The sequence below is a fragment of the Haliotis rufescens genome, unplaced genomic scaffold (genome assembly GCF_023055435.1).
Source record: "Haliotis rufescens isolate VD_foot unplaced genomic scaffold, xgHalRufe1.0.p SCAF_39, whole genome shotgun sequence".
In the NCBI taxonomy this organism is placed as follows: Eukaryota; Metazoa; Mollusca; class Gastropoda; order Lepetellida; family Haliotidae; genus Haliotis; species Haliotis rufescens.
In genome coordinates this window covers 885,001-899,340 of record NW_025964101.1, presented here as the reverse complement: position 1 = coordinate 899,340, position 14,340 = coordinate 885,001, and the positions used below count along the sequence as shown (strand labels likewise).

The 14,340-nt window shown below is 41.3% G+C and overlaps 1 protein-coding gene across 1 annotated transcript in view; it reads right to left on the bottom strand.

Moving 5' to 3' along the window:
* Positions 1-10,550: 10,550 nt before the first annotated feature.
* LOC124123693 overlaps positions 10,551-14,340 on the bottom strand; it is a 17,688-nt gene continuing 13,898 nt past the window's right edge. The window contains exon 9 of the mRNA XM_046486860.2: positions 10,551-14,340. This exon is cut by the window's right edge and continues 104 nt beyond it. The gene's annotated coding sequence lies outside the window, so the exon portion shown is untranslated.

Sequence of the window (14,340 nt, the reverse complement as noted above, 5' to 3'; positions counted from 1 at the left end):
TGACATCCAGAAATTGATAGCTTTGTTTACGACTGTTGAGTCCCTTGGGCACGCCAGAAACCTACGATTGTGAGTTCGAATCCCGGTTCGCCCCGATTATGTTTCTAGGTTTGTCAGCACCATACCCGTGCTCGTGGGTTTCACTGAAGTGGTAAATGTCTGAAACCCGCATCACTTCGAGCTTTCCTCCCACATTAAGCTGACACGCCGTGATATGACTGGAATACTGTTAATAGCGGCGTTAAACCAGACTCACTCACTCACTACAGCTGTTGCTGTTGTTAAGGTAGCTGCTGCAAGATCCGATTTCACACCCGGGACAACAGATACTTAGCACAAAACAGACTTTACTGTCACATGGTCTTTTTAGAGGTCTTGGATAGTCTGTTGTCAGGTCGTGGGATAACTATTTTATCAAATGGACTATTAGTTCAGTTTGCTGGTCGGTTGGTTTGTTGTGTAACGCCACACTCAGCACTAGTCGAGTCTGAACCTGACAATCCAGTGATTGACATTATGAGCATCTATTGGGAAACGATGACATGCGTCAACCAATACAGCGAGCCCTACCACCCGATCGACTCTTATGACAAGCATAGTCGACTTTTACGGCAAGCATATGTTGCTTATGGACTATTTTACCCCGAATCTTCACGGGTATGTTAGCTCAGTGCTGACTTACACACACAGGATATCTATTTGTGTGTGTAGGTTGCAGGTAATGAATAATACCTCGATTTTACCTGCATGTGTGGGAGAGGCTGTGCTGTGTTTTATAAAGCACATTAAGTTTTATTAGGGGATTAGTTCAATGTGAATGTGTGCTTTCTGCATACCTGTCTTCCCTTTCCCATAATAGACTCAACCTTCTAACAAATTATAAAGACCATATAAGGAATGTGAATACATATCAATCTATACCGGTGTTAGCAAATGGACTGTCTTATTTAACTAAGAGGTTGGTTTAAGCCGTTTTAAGTGTGGGCAGACTGGGTGTCGGCACAATGAGTTGAATGCAGAATGGAGGCAGAAGTCATCCGTGCGTGCGATAAAGTGCACTAAAATTTTAATGATCAAATAAAATTTGTTGTGACTCATCTTTTAACTCGACCCTTGTCCCCTTTTGTGCAACACGACACCACGGAAACGTTGGAGCGATCTTATGAAAAGGAAGAATCAATGCGGTGAAGAAACACAAGCCAATCAGGAAACAACAGCCCGTTAGCAGGCCTGGGGCGGTATTCACAAAGCTTCTTAGCCTACTTGTTCGGTTTATTATTCGTTTATGGAAATATAAACACAACAAAATTGCTTACAATTTCATTAAAATACGGAAACCTTTTAGGGCCATTTGTTTGTTTCTTGAAATTTCAAGATACTAAGTAGAAATTTCAAGATACCATCTTATGTATCTTGAAATTTCAACTTAGTATCTTGAAATTTCAAGAAAAAACCCCAAACAAATGGCCCTAAAAGGCTTCCGTACTTTAATGACATTGTACGCAATTTTGTTGTGTAACATGTATCTTGCAATAAATACTAAACAAATGGCCCTAAAAGGCCTCCTTATTAAAGTCGAATCCCCGGTGACGCACATCCAGACAACCTAATAAAATAATGACATGAGCTGTTGGCGTCCCCGTCTCGGTATTCAAAGTTATCCGTGCTAACGTCTCTGATCATGGGAGCTGTTGCAGAAACCTGTGTCTGTGATATAGGACACCTCGAGGAATACAATAATTACGAATCACTAACTGTTAGGTTTAGTGACGACACCTGTTATTTGGCCTGGCAGGCCAGTCTGGCTTTCCTAGACTAACCAGCCACACCGACGGGTCATGGGAACTGCTCTTTGAAATGCATGTGTGTGTTCCACATCCCTGGTGTTGCGGGTAACATCTTTGCACTGCGGTGGCCTATTTCAACCAGATGACGACATAAAGGTGATATGCCTAATTAGATATGTAGGTGACCCAGATACGTCGCAACGAGAAGCAGTTTAAAACATGTTTGACGGCATTCTGGGTATCTATCAGGCATCATTCTTAGTAGTTTAATCCAATACTTAATTACCCTGAATTGGCTGGCTACACAAAATATTACTGCGGCGTGTTTCACCAAAGATTGCCTTGTTTGAGGCAAACTTACCAACACCCAGAAAACATTTGAAATATGAAGTGTGAACTTTTTCAATTGCAGTGTAATACCTAGCACCCCATATTTCAGAACCATGCAAAAGTATAGGCATAACCAAAGACGTATACAGAATATGTATATACGTACGTGGCATAACCTTGCCTTAAAAAATGGTACATGCTGTGAAGAAAGACGCACAACTAATTTTCCTGAATAAATTATAAAGAGGCATAATGGCTTTCGACGCCCGAGCAGCTAACTGACCATGACAATCTAGAGGAGAACATGAGACCTAAATATTTATAGTAAGTGACTACACTCAACAATCCCACCTTTTCTTTTTCAGATTTACTTCAAGACTCCATTTTGAACAGTAACTATGTAACGCATTTAACTGTTTTTGCAAGCCATTTACAGAATAGGAAAAATGACAACATCAGCAAAGAGAAGGAGCATAATGTCCATTATTTGTGTTACAAATACAACATGTTGGCAAGTATTTTGCAGCTCTATGGCAAGTTCATTTATGAAAAATATAAACAACAACAGACTTAAAACACAACCTTGTCGTACACCGGAGGATGTTGTAAAGCAGTCAGTGCGTTCATTATTGACCTTTATACATACGCTGACTGATGCATACATGTTTTTTAAAAGTACAGACATTTTACCATGACTTTCTTTAATAACAAGTAAATACATCATTTTTTTCCTATTAACAAGGTCAAGCTTTTTTTTAAATCAATAAATACACAATAAAAGCGACCTCAGGTTTTGCACAAATATTTGGAACAAAGAGCTTGTAAAACAAACTAATTATCAACAGTAGAGTTCTGATGAGCATGTGGTCTACAAGGAACCTACGTTGCCTTCGGTTAAAATATACTGAACCGCAAAAGAAACGTCACCCCAAGTAACATTGCATGAAAAGTTGTCATTTAAATGTCTGGGTAAGTTTTGTCAAAGTTTCTAAATTTTAACATTACCTTGTCCGGAAAAATGAAATTTTGATGATAAAAATAATAAAGCAGATGACAAGAAAACCGATCGCCCAAACGCATCACGGCAACGGCCATGGTAACCCGATGCACGTGAGTTCCGTGCAAATTGAAATGCACATGCGTTCCCCCATTTCTTGCCCTATAAAAATCCACCCAACATTCATTCGTTATTGAATTGCTACCACATGCCAAGATTGACAAGAAATCAACGACACCAAGCCCTTGGACGATTGCAAGTTGGACAAACCGCCTGACAAGTAGCCAATGCATTTCAAGCCCACATTAGGACCATATACAGGCCCCAGCAACGGTACCAGACCACCAACACTACAGATGACCGACCACGTAGTGGAAGACCAAGGACCACCACCCGACGTCAGGATCGTCAGATTGTGCGACAGCATCTTCAATACCGCTTTGTTACTGCTGCGGAAACTGCTCGACAGACGATTGAGACACACCAGCGACACATTAGTGCGGAGACCGTGCGTCGAAGATTGACGAGCAGACACCTCCACTGTCACAGGCCACACCGAGGACCCATTCTGACACCACGTCATCGCCGGGACCGTCTTCCGTGGGCAACACAGCGCCACCCGCAGTGGAGAAGAGTCCTCTTCTCAGACGAGAGCCGTTACTGTATCTCAACAGCAGATGGCAGAGACAGAGTCTGGCGACGCCGTTGGCAACATTACCCGGATGCTTGTGTTTTTGAGAGACTCGTGGGGTGGTCCGAGCATCATGGTGTGGGGTGGAATTGGTCTTGCACAGAGGGTCGGCCCTGTGGTCTTCCAGAACATCGGTCCAGGGAGAGGGAATGGTGTCACAGCAGTTTGGTACAATGATCAAGTCTTGAAACCACACGCCATACCTCATTTGGCACGTCGCCGCAACCACGAGTTTCACGTCCGACCAAGCCCGACAAATGCAGCTGAACTGCGTCAGGCGTTCCTCAGAGTGTGGGCTCAAGTGCCTATGGCCTTCATCAACCGCCTCACCCGTTCCATGTATCGACGTTGCACGGCAGTCATCAATGCACATGGCGGTCACACGGGATACTGACTTGTGATACCATTTGCTCGGAGACTAGTGTTGTGTTTCACAACATTTGACACTTTAATTTCAACCTTGATGATCAGTTTTGCCAAGTTTAATCTTTTTACTATGTCTCAAAGTATGTTTACACTGTTTTGACAAATACGGTTTCTCACATATCTATCCATGGTGACGTTTCTTTTGCGGTTCAGTATATAAATGCTTTGATCCTGACCAGTGTCTCATACTCAGCAGAGTAAGTGAGAGCCTAAAGGGCCAGCACATTTAAAACACTGTAGGCCAGTGGAAAAAAACTGTAGGCCCAGTGGAAAAACGGTAGGCCCCAGTGGAAAAACTGTAGGCCAGTGGAAAAACTGTAGGCCCAGTGGAAAAACTGTAGGCCCAGTGGAAAAACTTAGGCCCGGTGGAAAAACTGTAGGCTCGGTGGAAAGACTGTAGACCCAGTGGAAAAACTGTAGGCCAGTGGAACAACTGTAGTCCCAGTGGAAAAAACTGTAGGCCAGTGGAAAAACTGTAGGTCCGCCGGAAAAACTGTAGGCCCGGTGGAAAAACTGTAGACCCAGTGGAAAAACTGTAGGCCTAGTGGAAAAACTGTAGGCCAGTGAAAAAACTGTAGGCCCAGTGGGAAAATTGTAGGCCAGTGGAAAGACTGTAGGCCAGTGGAAAAACTGGAGTCCCAGTGGAAAAACTGTAGGCCCAGTGAAAAACTGTAGGCCCAGTGGAAAAACTGTAGGCCCAGTGGAAAAAACTGTAGGCCAGTGGAAAAACTGTAGGCCCAGTGGAAAAAACTGTAGGCCCAAACATTTTAGCTGAAGCAGGGAGACATACTCTTGCAATATTAATTGCAAAACACAAATAGTCAAGCAGAAGCTGTTACTGCTATTACGCCGATTTTCTAGAGACTATGTGGTGATAGATGAAGCCTACATTTATCATGCTTAAATAATTACTTACATAAACTGTAGCTGTAAGGGCCTGCTGAATTTTTAAACAAATCTGTCGACCTCGGGCCTACGGGTCGATGTCTATTCGAACACTGGTCCTGACAAAGTTAAATATTTTCACCATCACCAAACTAACACAAAACACTGTAACTGGACTATACAATACTAAACTGCATCGTATGCAGTACGTTCCTCCTCCGTCAGGGGCTGCGGGGCGGCGGGGCGGCCTAGTGGTTAAAGCGTTCGCTCTTCTTCCCGAAGGCTCAAGTTCGAATCCCCACATGGGTACAATGTGTGAAGCCAATTTCTGGTGGCCCCAGCCGTGATTTTGCTGGAATGTTGCTTATAGAGGTGTAAAACCCAAGTCACTCATTCACTCATGGACATTCATGTTTTAAAATCACATTGCAAAGTAAACATACCTGAAGGTTGCATCAGAGCGCTCAGTAGTAAAATCGTTTTGTTTTCATTGTTGTTTAAGGTCGCACAATAAACGAGTTTGGACCAGACCAGTGATTAACATCGTGAGCATCGATCAACGCATTTGGGATCCGATGACATGCATCAAACCAAGTCAGCGAGCCTGACCACCCGATCCCGTTAGTCCCTCTTACGACAGGCATGGGCGACTGAAGACCAATTCTTACCCGGATCTTCACGGGTCTCGTATCTCGTAAATTAAACCAGTGGTTGATATCATGAACGCCGACCACACCGTCGAGATACGATGACATATGGCCAGATCACACATCATAAGCGCTGGGACCAGCATGGAGAAAAGGGACATTTCTTCCCGAGAATCACGGGGGTATTTTTAGAGAGGACATCAACAGGATACGTTTAACCCATTGATTTGTTGACAAGAGGTGTGAGGTGAAATTGGGTTAACGTCGCGTCCAAGATTATTGCACTTATATAGCGACGTGCATGTACGAGTATGTGTTTGTGTGGCTGCTTGTACTAGTCCGGACTGATGCCGATTTATAGTGCTAGCTCACTGAGATACCATGCCGCAGTTAAACATGAATACCCCACTCAGACACAGTATACTGACTCCGAGCCGACCAGTACTTGTTTTAGCCCCTTAATGCCGAGCGCCAGACAGGGTAACAACAAGTACCATCGGACCTTCCGCTCTCCGGGCGAACGCTCTACCACAGGATCAAGGAGGCGGTCTTGTTGACAAGAAGCCATGTATTCAATTACCCTTGCTGAGATCCATCATTCACCGATGATCACGTCGTCACCGCCACCGCCGTTGTGTGCCGTGACAGTGCAACAAAGCAGACAAGGTCATGGTCGCCCAGCAGGGTAGTGCAAGTGTTTGAGGTTTGCTGGATGGATTAACTACAAAGGAGTGACAGAAGTCGGAAGTCACGCCCCTTCCACTGATCTGACTATTACGGTAATCAATGCTTTCACTTCCAAACGCTCGAGTTGGCGACATTTAGCAAGTCATCCTTTGTGGTCCGTTGACGTTTATTACCCATGGTTGAAGTACCCATTGACCCGGGTATGTCACGATATCCGAGAGGAGCTATATCAATATGGCGTCTGGTCGTGCATAAAGTGCAATGTTAATCCGATATAGTATACAAGATGGACACACTGGTTCGACAGGAGATTGGGGATAAAAAATATTTGCATCAAATACTACTTTCTTCTTGTCTAAGGGGCACGTGTGGTCTAGTTGCAGAAATTCATTGTACTAAGTCGCGTCCCTAAGTCCTTAACGCTCCAATATTCCAGCTATATGACGGCGATCTGTACATAATAGAGTCTGGACCAGTTCAAAAGCATCGATCTTCCGTTTGAGATACGATGACGTGCATCAACCAAGTCAGCAAGCCTGACCACCGGATCCCGTTAGCATAGGTTTCTGAAGACCTATTCTAACCCGGATGTTACTAAGTTGCTAACGTTTCGAACTAATTACGCCCCCCATCCCGGAAATAAAGATGCCTCATTAAAAAACATATCCACCAAATAAACAAGTAAAGTTCATATGGAGCCCAGACCAGTGATGCCGAGTTTATGGTGTTAGACCACGGAGATACCATGCTGCAGTGTAACATGAATACCCCACTCAGACACAGCATACTGACTTGGAGCTGAGCAGTCCTTGTTTTACCCACTTACTGCTGAGCGTCACGCATTGTCCATAAGCGCCATCTTTTGACGTCTTTTGATATGACGCGGCGAGATGGAACCCCGAACTCCGGGTGGACGCTCTACCACTAAACCATGGAGGCCGTCACTGACATATGATCGCTGACCTTAGCTTTACATGTCTGTGGTGCAACTACAGAGTCAGACAGAGGCCGTAGGGTCAGACATCTGAAGATGTTGGTTGGTTGGTTTGTTGTTTAACGCAGCACTCAGCAATATTCTAGCTATATGACGGCAGTGTAAATAATCGACTCTGGACCAGACAATCCAGTGATTAATATCATGAGCATCGATCCACGCATTTGGGATCGATGACATGTATCAACCAAGTCAGCGAGCCTGACCACCCGATCCCGTTAGTCCCCTTTTACGACAAGCATAGTCGCCTTTTACGCAAGTATGGGTTGCTGAAGACCTATTCTACCCCGGAATCTTCACGGGTCTCTGAAGTTGTAATAAGATGGTGTATTTATTAATAAAATGACTGTTTCAATACTAAATGATGAATTTATCACACCCAAAAAACACTCGTCAAGATATGGCTGAAATATTGCGATGTAAAGCATTAACTCACTCACAAAAAACATCATCTGTGAGGAATTGAGGGTTAACACGGCTTACAGACATATCAGGGGAAGTAACACCAGCAGTGAGCCATTGTGTAGTCAAATACCACTAGGATGGTTCTACAAGAGCACCTGCAGGAATAGAGGGGCGGAGTGGTAGCCTCCTGGTTAAGGTATTTGTTCGTAACGCCAAAGGCCCAGGTTCGATTCCCCATATAGGTACAATATGTGAAGTTCATTTCTGGTGTCCAGTGCCATGATATTAATAGAATATTGCTAAAAGCAGCGTAAGACCATACTCACTCACCCACTCACTCAAGGTGAGGTGAGGTGAAATTGGGTTTAATGTCGCGTCCAAGATTATTGCACTTATATAGCGACATGCATGTACGTGTGTGTGTTTGTGTGGCTGCTTGTACTAGTCCTGACTGATGCCGATTTATAGTGCTAGCTCACTGAGATACCATGCCGCAGTTTAACATGAATACCCCACTCAGACACAGTATACTGACTCCGAGCCGACCAGTCCTTGCTTTAACCCCTTAATGCAGAGCGCCAGACAGGGTAACAACAAGTACCATCTTTTAACGTCTTTTGGTATGACGCGGCCTGGGATCGAACCCCGGACCTTCCGCTCCGGGTGGACACTTACTCAAGAGTAGAAGTACACATAGATTATGCAACATAATAACAAACAGTATGTGTCAGGGCTCTCAATCACAAACTGCATGAAATACAAACACAAGATTTAATTATGAATTCATTTATTGAAAAACTTGAAAATATGTTTTTAACAAACAGTGTACTGTCATATCACAGTGTGACAAACATGATATTTCCAGGTGTCTGAAGTGACTGTTGGGTGACTGAACACAAATGTGCTGCTGCGGAACTCAGGATCAGTCATCCCTTTCATCCAATCTATAAATAAGACCACTGGTAGTTCCACTCGTTTTTCTAAAGACAGATCTTTATCAGGGAGTCTGATGACCCAGGGTCAACATCAAGACAATTTAGTGATACTACTCTATAGGCAGGACATATTAACTCCCACCTTCACAATAAGCAATGGATGTAAAAACATTACTCTCAAATAAATATATAAATAAAGGATATTTTATTATGTAAAATGCAACAGCTCCTTTGTGCGCAATGTTAACATATACCAAATATTCCTGTTTCAGTTCCCTGTGGGATGCCAGGTTCCAATATGTCCCAGCAACTTGGTCACAAAAAGAACAAGCATGAGATACTCATATCCCCGCCAATACGACATGTCTGGTTGTGTGCAAGGCATTAGCCCTCGAGAAACGAGCACTACCCCCATTTTCAGTCTAAGTCAAAGTCGTTACGGAAACTCGAAAAATATATATATTTTTTTTAAAACCTCACTATCAAAAGGCACCAGTTAACCACCAGACCTATTGGCAAGTTTGATTAAGATATCTCTCATTTTTTTAGAAACGTGACGTACAGACAGAAGGATGGACGGACAGTACCCACGCCTGTATTCCCCTTCCACTTCCAGGAGGGGGATAAGATAATAAAGAATCAAGTCGTTAGTCTCGGTGATTTGGTAGACTGCATGTTGACAGACCCCGACGATGTGGATTGTTTCTCTTAATATCAATCACTTGGTAGTCTGGTACAGACTTGATTATTTAAAGGTGACTAGTATAGTATGCAAGCCGCTCCGAGACTTGATTATTTACAGGTGACTAGTTTAGTATGCAAGCCGCTCCGAGACTTGATTATTTGCAGACTGCCTTCATACAGCTGGAATACTGCCAAGTGCAATGATAAACAAACAAAAAATCTCGTCTCAAAATGAAACTTCACTACAAAACATGACATACTACTTGTCATAAACAGCCTGTGATGAGGGCTACATCACACAACATCTTGAACCAGTCCAGTTATCACACCACTAGCAACGATTCAGATCATAATAAACTCATGGCAATGGCTTCAGTCTGAATGTCCTCACAAAACTAGCCACAGAAATGAATCATAAACATGGAAATTGTGCAGCCATCTGTTGGAAAAAGGAAAACATTTTATTGGCAATCATCAAGGCTGCTGATTATCAAAGCCTGTGGTCGTACTTGATGCGATGTCCCTTTAACAAAACTGCACTGCTTCAGGGTAATAGTGTATAAGTAGACTCTTGAGTGCTGGTAAAATATTCCACAAACAAGCTCATAAATATCACTTGCTTTTATGTATATCATGCATACAAGATCTAAACAAATTGAAATAAAATGACTTTCATGTATACCTCCTGTTTATGTATGCATGAGATCGCAATATTTGCTTTATACACAATGGTCAATGATGTTTTATTTGCAACATGGTGATCTTTATGAGTTAGTTATGATCATGTTTCACACCAATGTTGAAGTGTTAATGTACGTTTCCCAGGATATGAAATTGTAAAATATATGTCGTGTGATGAGGCAACAAGGATTGGTTGAGATACTATCTTATGCTTGAGACCCGTGAAGATTCCGGGAAGAATAGGTCTTTAGCAACCCATGCTTGCCGTAAAAGGTGACTATGCTCGTCGTAAAAGGCGACTAACGGGATTGGGTGGTCAGGCTCGCTGACTTGGTTGATGCATATCATTGATCCCAATTGCGTGGATCGATGCTCGTAATATCAATCATTGGATTGTCTGGTCCAGACTCGATTATTTACAGACCGCCGTCATATAGCTGGAATATTGCTGAGTGCTGTGTAAAACAACAAACCAACCAATCTTATGCTTTAAACGCGACGAGAACGATCGCACTGTAAAGTGGGACAAATATGACAATAGTCATTGGGAGAAAAGATACAGGTAATCGACGTGAGGATTGTGAGAATATGCGGGAAATACCCACCCGTGCATAAAATGAACATGTCTGAGATTGCCGAGGTCGGATTCTATTGAGGGAGTCATTATTATTAAAATACGGGTAAATATTAATAAAGCATGTACATTTCATCATCAGCCTTAAAGAGACTTTACATAATGTTGATATCTCATAAAAAGAAATAAAAGACCTGTCGCTGTTAATCGTACAATAAAACACTGCAGGGAGAATAAACCATGAGGGTGCTGCAGAATACACCATGAGGTTTACTCTCCCTGTAGTGTTTTATTGTACGATAAAAAAACTCCCACTCGTGGTTTATTTTACAAGCCTGGCTTGATGCAAAATGGAAAAGTCAAAACATACTGTAAGTAACATTTCTGAGACTGACCTAAGTAACATGTTTCCACTCAGATGGAATATACAAATACATGAAATATTACCAGCCAGCAATGTTCACGATCTCTCATACCAGCCGGCAATGTTTACAATCTGCCATACCAGCCAGCAATGTTCACGATCTCTTATACCAGCCAGCAATGTTCACGATCTCTTATACCAGCCAGCAATGTTCACGATCTCTTATACCAGCCAGCAATGTTTATAATCTGCCATACCAGCCAGCAATGTTCACGATCTCTTATACCAGCCAGCAATGTTCACAATCTCTTATACCAGCCAGCAATGTTCACGATCTCTTATACCAGCCAGCAATGTTTACAATCTGCCATACCAGCCAGCAATGTTCACGATCTCTCATACCAGCCAGCAATGTTTACAATCTGCCATACCAGCCAGCAATGTTCACGATCTCTTATACCAGCTGCCAATGTGTACTTAACCTCCTGTACCAGCTAACAATGTACACAATCTTTCATACCAGCCAGCAATGTTCACGATCTCTTATACCAGCCAGCAATGTTCACGATCTCTTATACCAGCCAGCAATGTTCACGATCTCTTATACCAGCCAGCAATGTTCACGATCTCTTATACCAGCCAGCAATGTTTACAATCTGCCATACCAGCCAGCAATGTTCACGATCTCTCATACCAGCCAGCAATGTTTACAATCTGCCATACCAGCCAGCAATGTTCACGATCTCTTATACCAGCTGCCAATGTGTACTTAACCTCCTGTACCAGCTAACAATGTACACAATCTTTCATACGAGCTAGCAATGTACTCACAATCTCTCATACCAGCTAGTAATGTACATACAATCTCTCATACCGTCTAGCCATGTCCATACAATCACACAATTGTAGCACCATGTATACAATATATCAGGTTGCAATATTATACAATAAATCATACCAGTTTGCAACATTGATACAACATATCATACCAGTTTGCAACATTGATACAACATATCTGGTACTGGTAGCTGGTATTTGAGATAAATGATACCAGGTTTGCAACATTTATACAAGATTTACCAGTTTACAGCTGCTATACAATAAATCATACCAGTTTGCAACATTTATACAAGATTTACCAGTTTACAGCTGCTACAAAATAAATCATACCAGGTTGCAACATTTATACAAAATTTACCAGTTTACAGCTGCTATACAATAAATCATACCAGGTTGCAACATTTATACAAAATTTACTAGTTTACAGCTGCTACACAATAAATCATACCAGGTTGCATCATTTATACAAGATTTACCAGTTTACAGCTGCTACACAATAAATCATACCAGGTTGCAACATTTATACAAAATTTACCAGTTTACAGCTGCTATACAATAAATCATACCAGGTTGCAACATTTATACAAAATTTACCAGTTTACAGCTATAACACAATAAATCATACCAGGTTGCAATATTTATACAAGATTTACAAGTTTACAGCTGCTATACAATAAATCATACCAGGTTGCAACATTTATACAAAATTTACCAGTTTACAGCTGCTACATAATAAATCATACCAGGTTGCATCATTTATACAAGATTTACCAGTTTACAGCTGCTACACAATAAATCATACCAGGTTGCAACATTTATACAAAATTTACAAGTTTGCAGCTGCTATACAATAAATCATACCAGGTTGCATCATTTATACAAAATTTACCAGTTTGCAGCTGCTATACAATAAATCAAACCAGGTTGCCTCATTTATACAAGATGTTCCAGTTTTCAGCTGCTACACAATAAATAATACCAGGTTGCATCATTTATACAAGATGTTCCAGTTTTCAGCTGCTATACAATAAATCATACCAGGTTGCATCATTTATACAAGATGTTCCAGTTTTCAGCTGCTATACAATAAATCATACCAGGTTGCATCATTTATACAAGATGTTCCAGTTTTCAGCTGCTATACAATAAATCATACCAGGTTGCATCATTTATACAAGATGTTCCAGTTTTCAGCTGCTATACAATAAATCATACCAGGTTGCATCATTTATACAAAATGTTCCAGTTTTCAGCTGCTATACAATAAATCATACCAGTTTGTAACATTGGTACAACATATCTGGTACTGGTAGCTGGTATTTGAGATAAATGATACAAGTTTGCAACATTTATACAAGATTTACCAGTTTACAGTTGCTACAAAATAAATCATACCAGGTTGCAACATTTATACAAAATTTACCAGTTTACAGCTGCTATACAATAAATCATACCAGGTTCAACATTTACACAAAATTTACCACTTACAGCTGCTACACAATAAATCATACCAGGTTGCAACATTTATACAAGATTTACCAGTTTACAGCTGCTACACAATAAATCATACCAGGTTGCATCATTTATACAAAATTGACCAGTTTGCAGCTGCTAATACAAAATATCATACAAGTTTACACCTGTTATATCATGCCAGTTTGTAACATTTAAACAAAATATATCAGTTTGCAACATTTATACATTACATCATACCAGTTTGAAACATTAATACAACATATCATACCAGTTTCAAACAATTATACAATATATCATACCAGTTTGCGACATGTATACAATATATTTCATACGTCAGCCTCTTCAACAGTACATATTTCCCTTAGACCTAAAAAAGTAATAGTCTTGGTTCTCAGGAACTGCCCGCATCATCATAAAGTTTGGTTTTTAATTCCATTTTCAAATAAAATAAATTTTAAATCCTAATACTTGCGATCCACTTTAGCACACAGTTACTTCCCTTTACATGCAAACTGCTTTACTGTGCATCTTGTGTCATAGTTATGGCAGCAATAGGAGTTTGAATACTTGTTTATGTAAGGAGGCCATTTCCCAGATTGATGGTACACAACTGTTTATTTGGTTACATACTAGTTTGATCAAGCAAAGAAAAAAAACAACAACAAAAACCGCCCACGAACACTATATTTTTAAAAGTCACTGCCTGAGAAACAATTCTTTTAAGCCTTATATTATCCAAAATATGTACAATTAATGTCTCAAAATATATACAATTAATACTATACAACAACTGTACTTTCCTGTTCCTGTAACAGATGTGTGTTGGACACGCAAGACATCTCTTCCAACCAATACCACCATAGCTCCTCCAACCAATAATGTCATATCTCCTCCAACCAATACCGTCATATCTCCTCCAACCAATACTGTCATATCT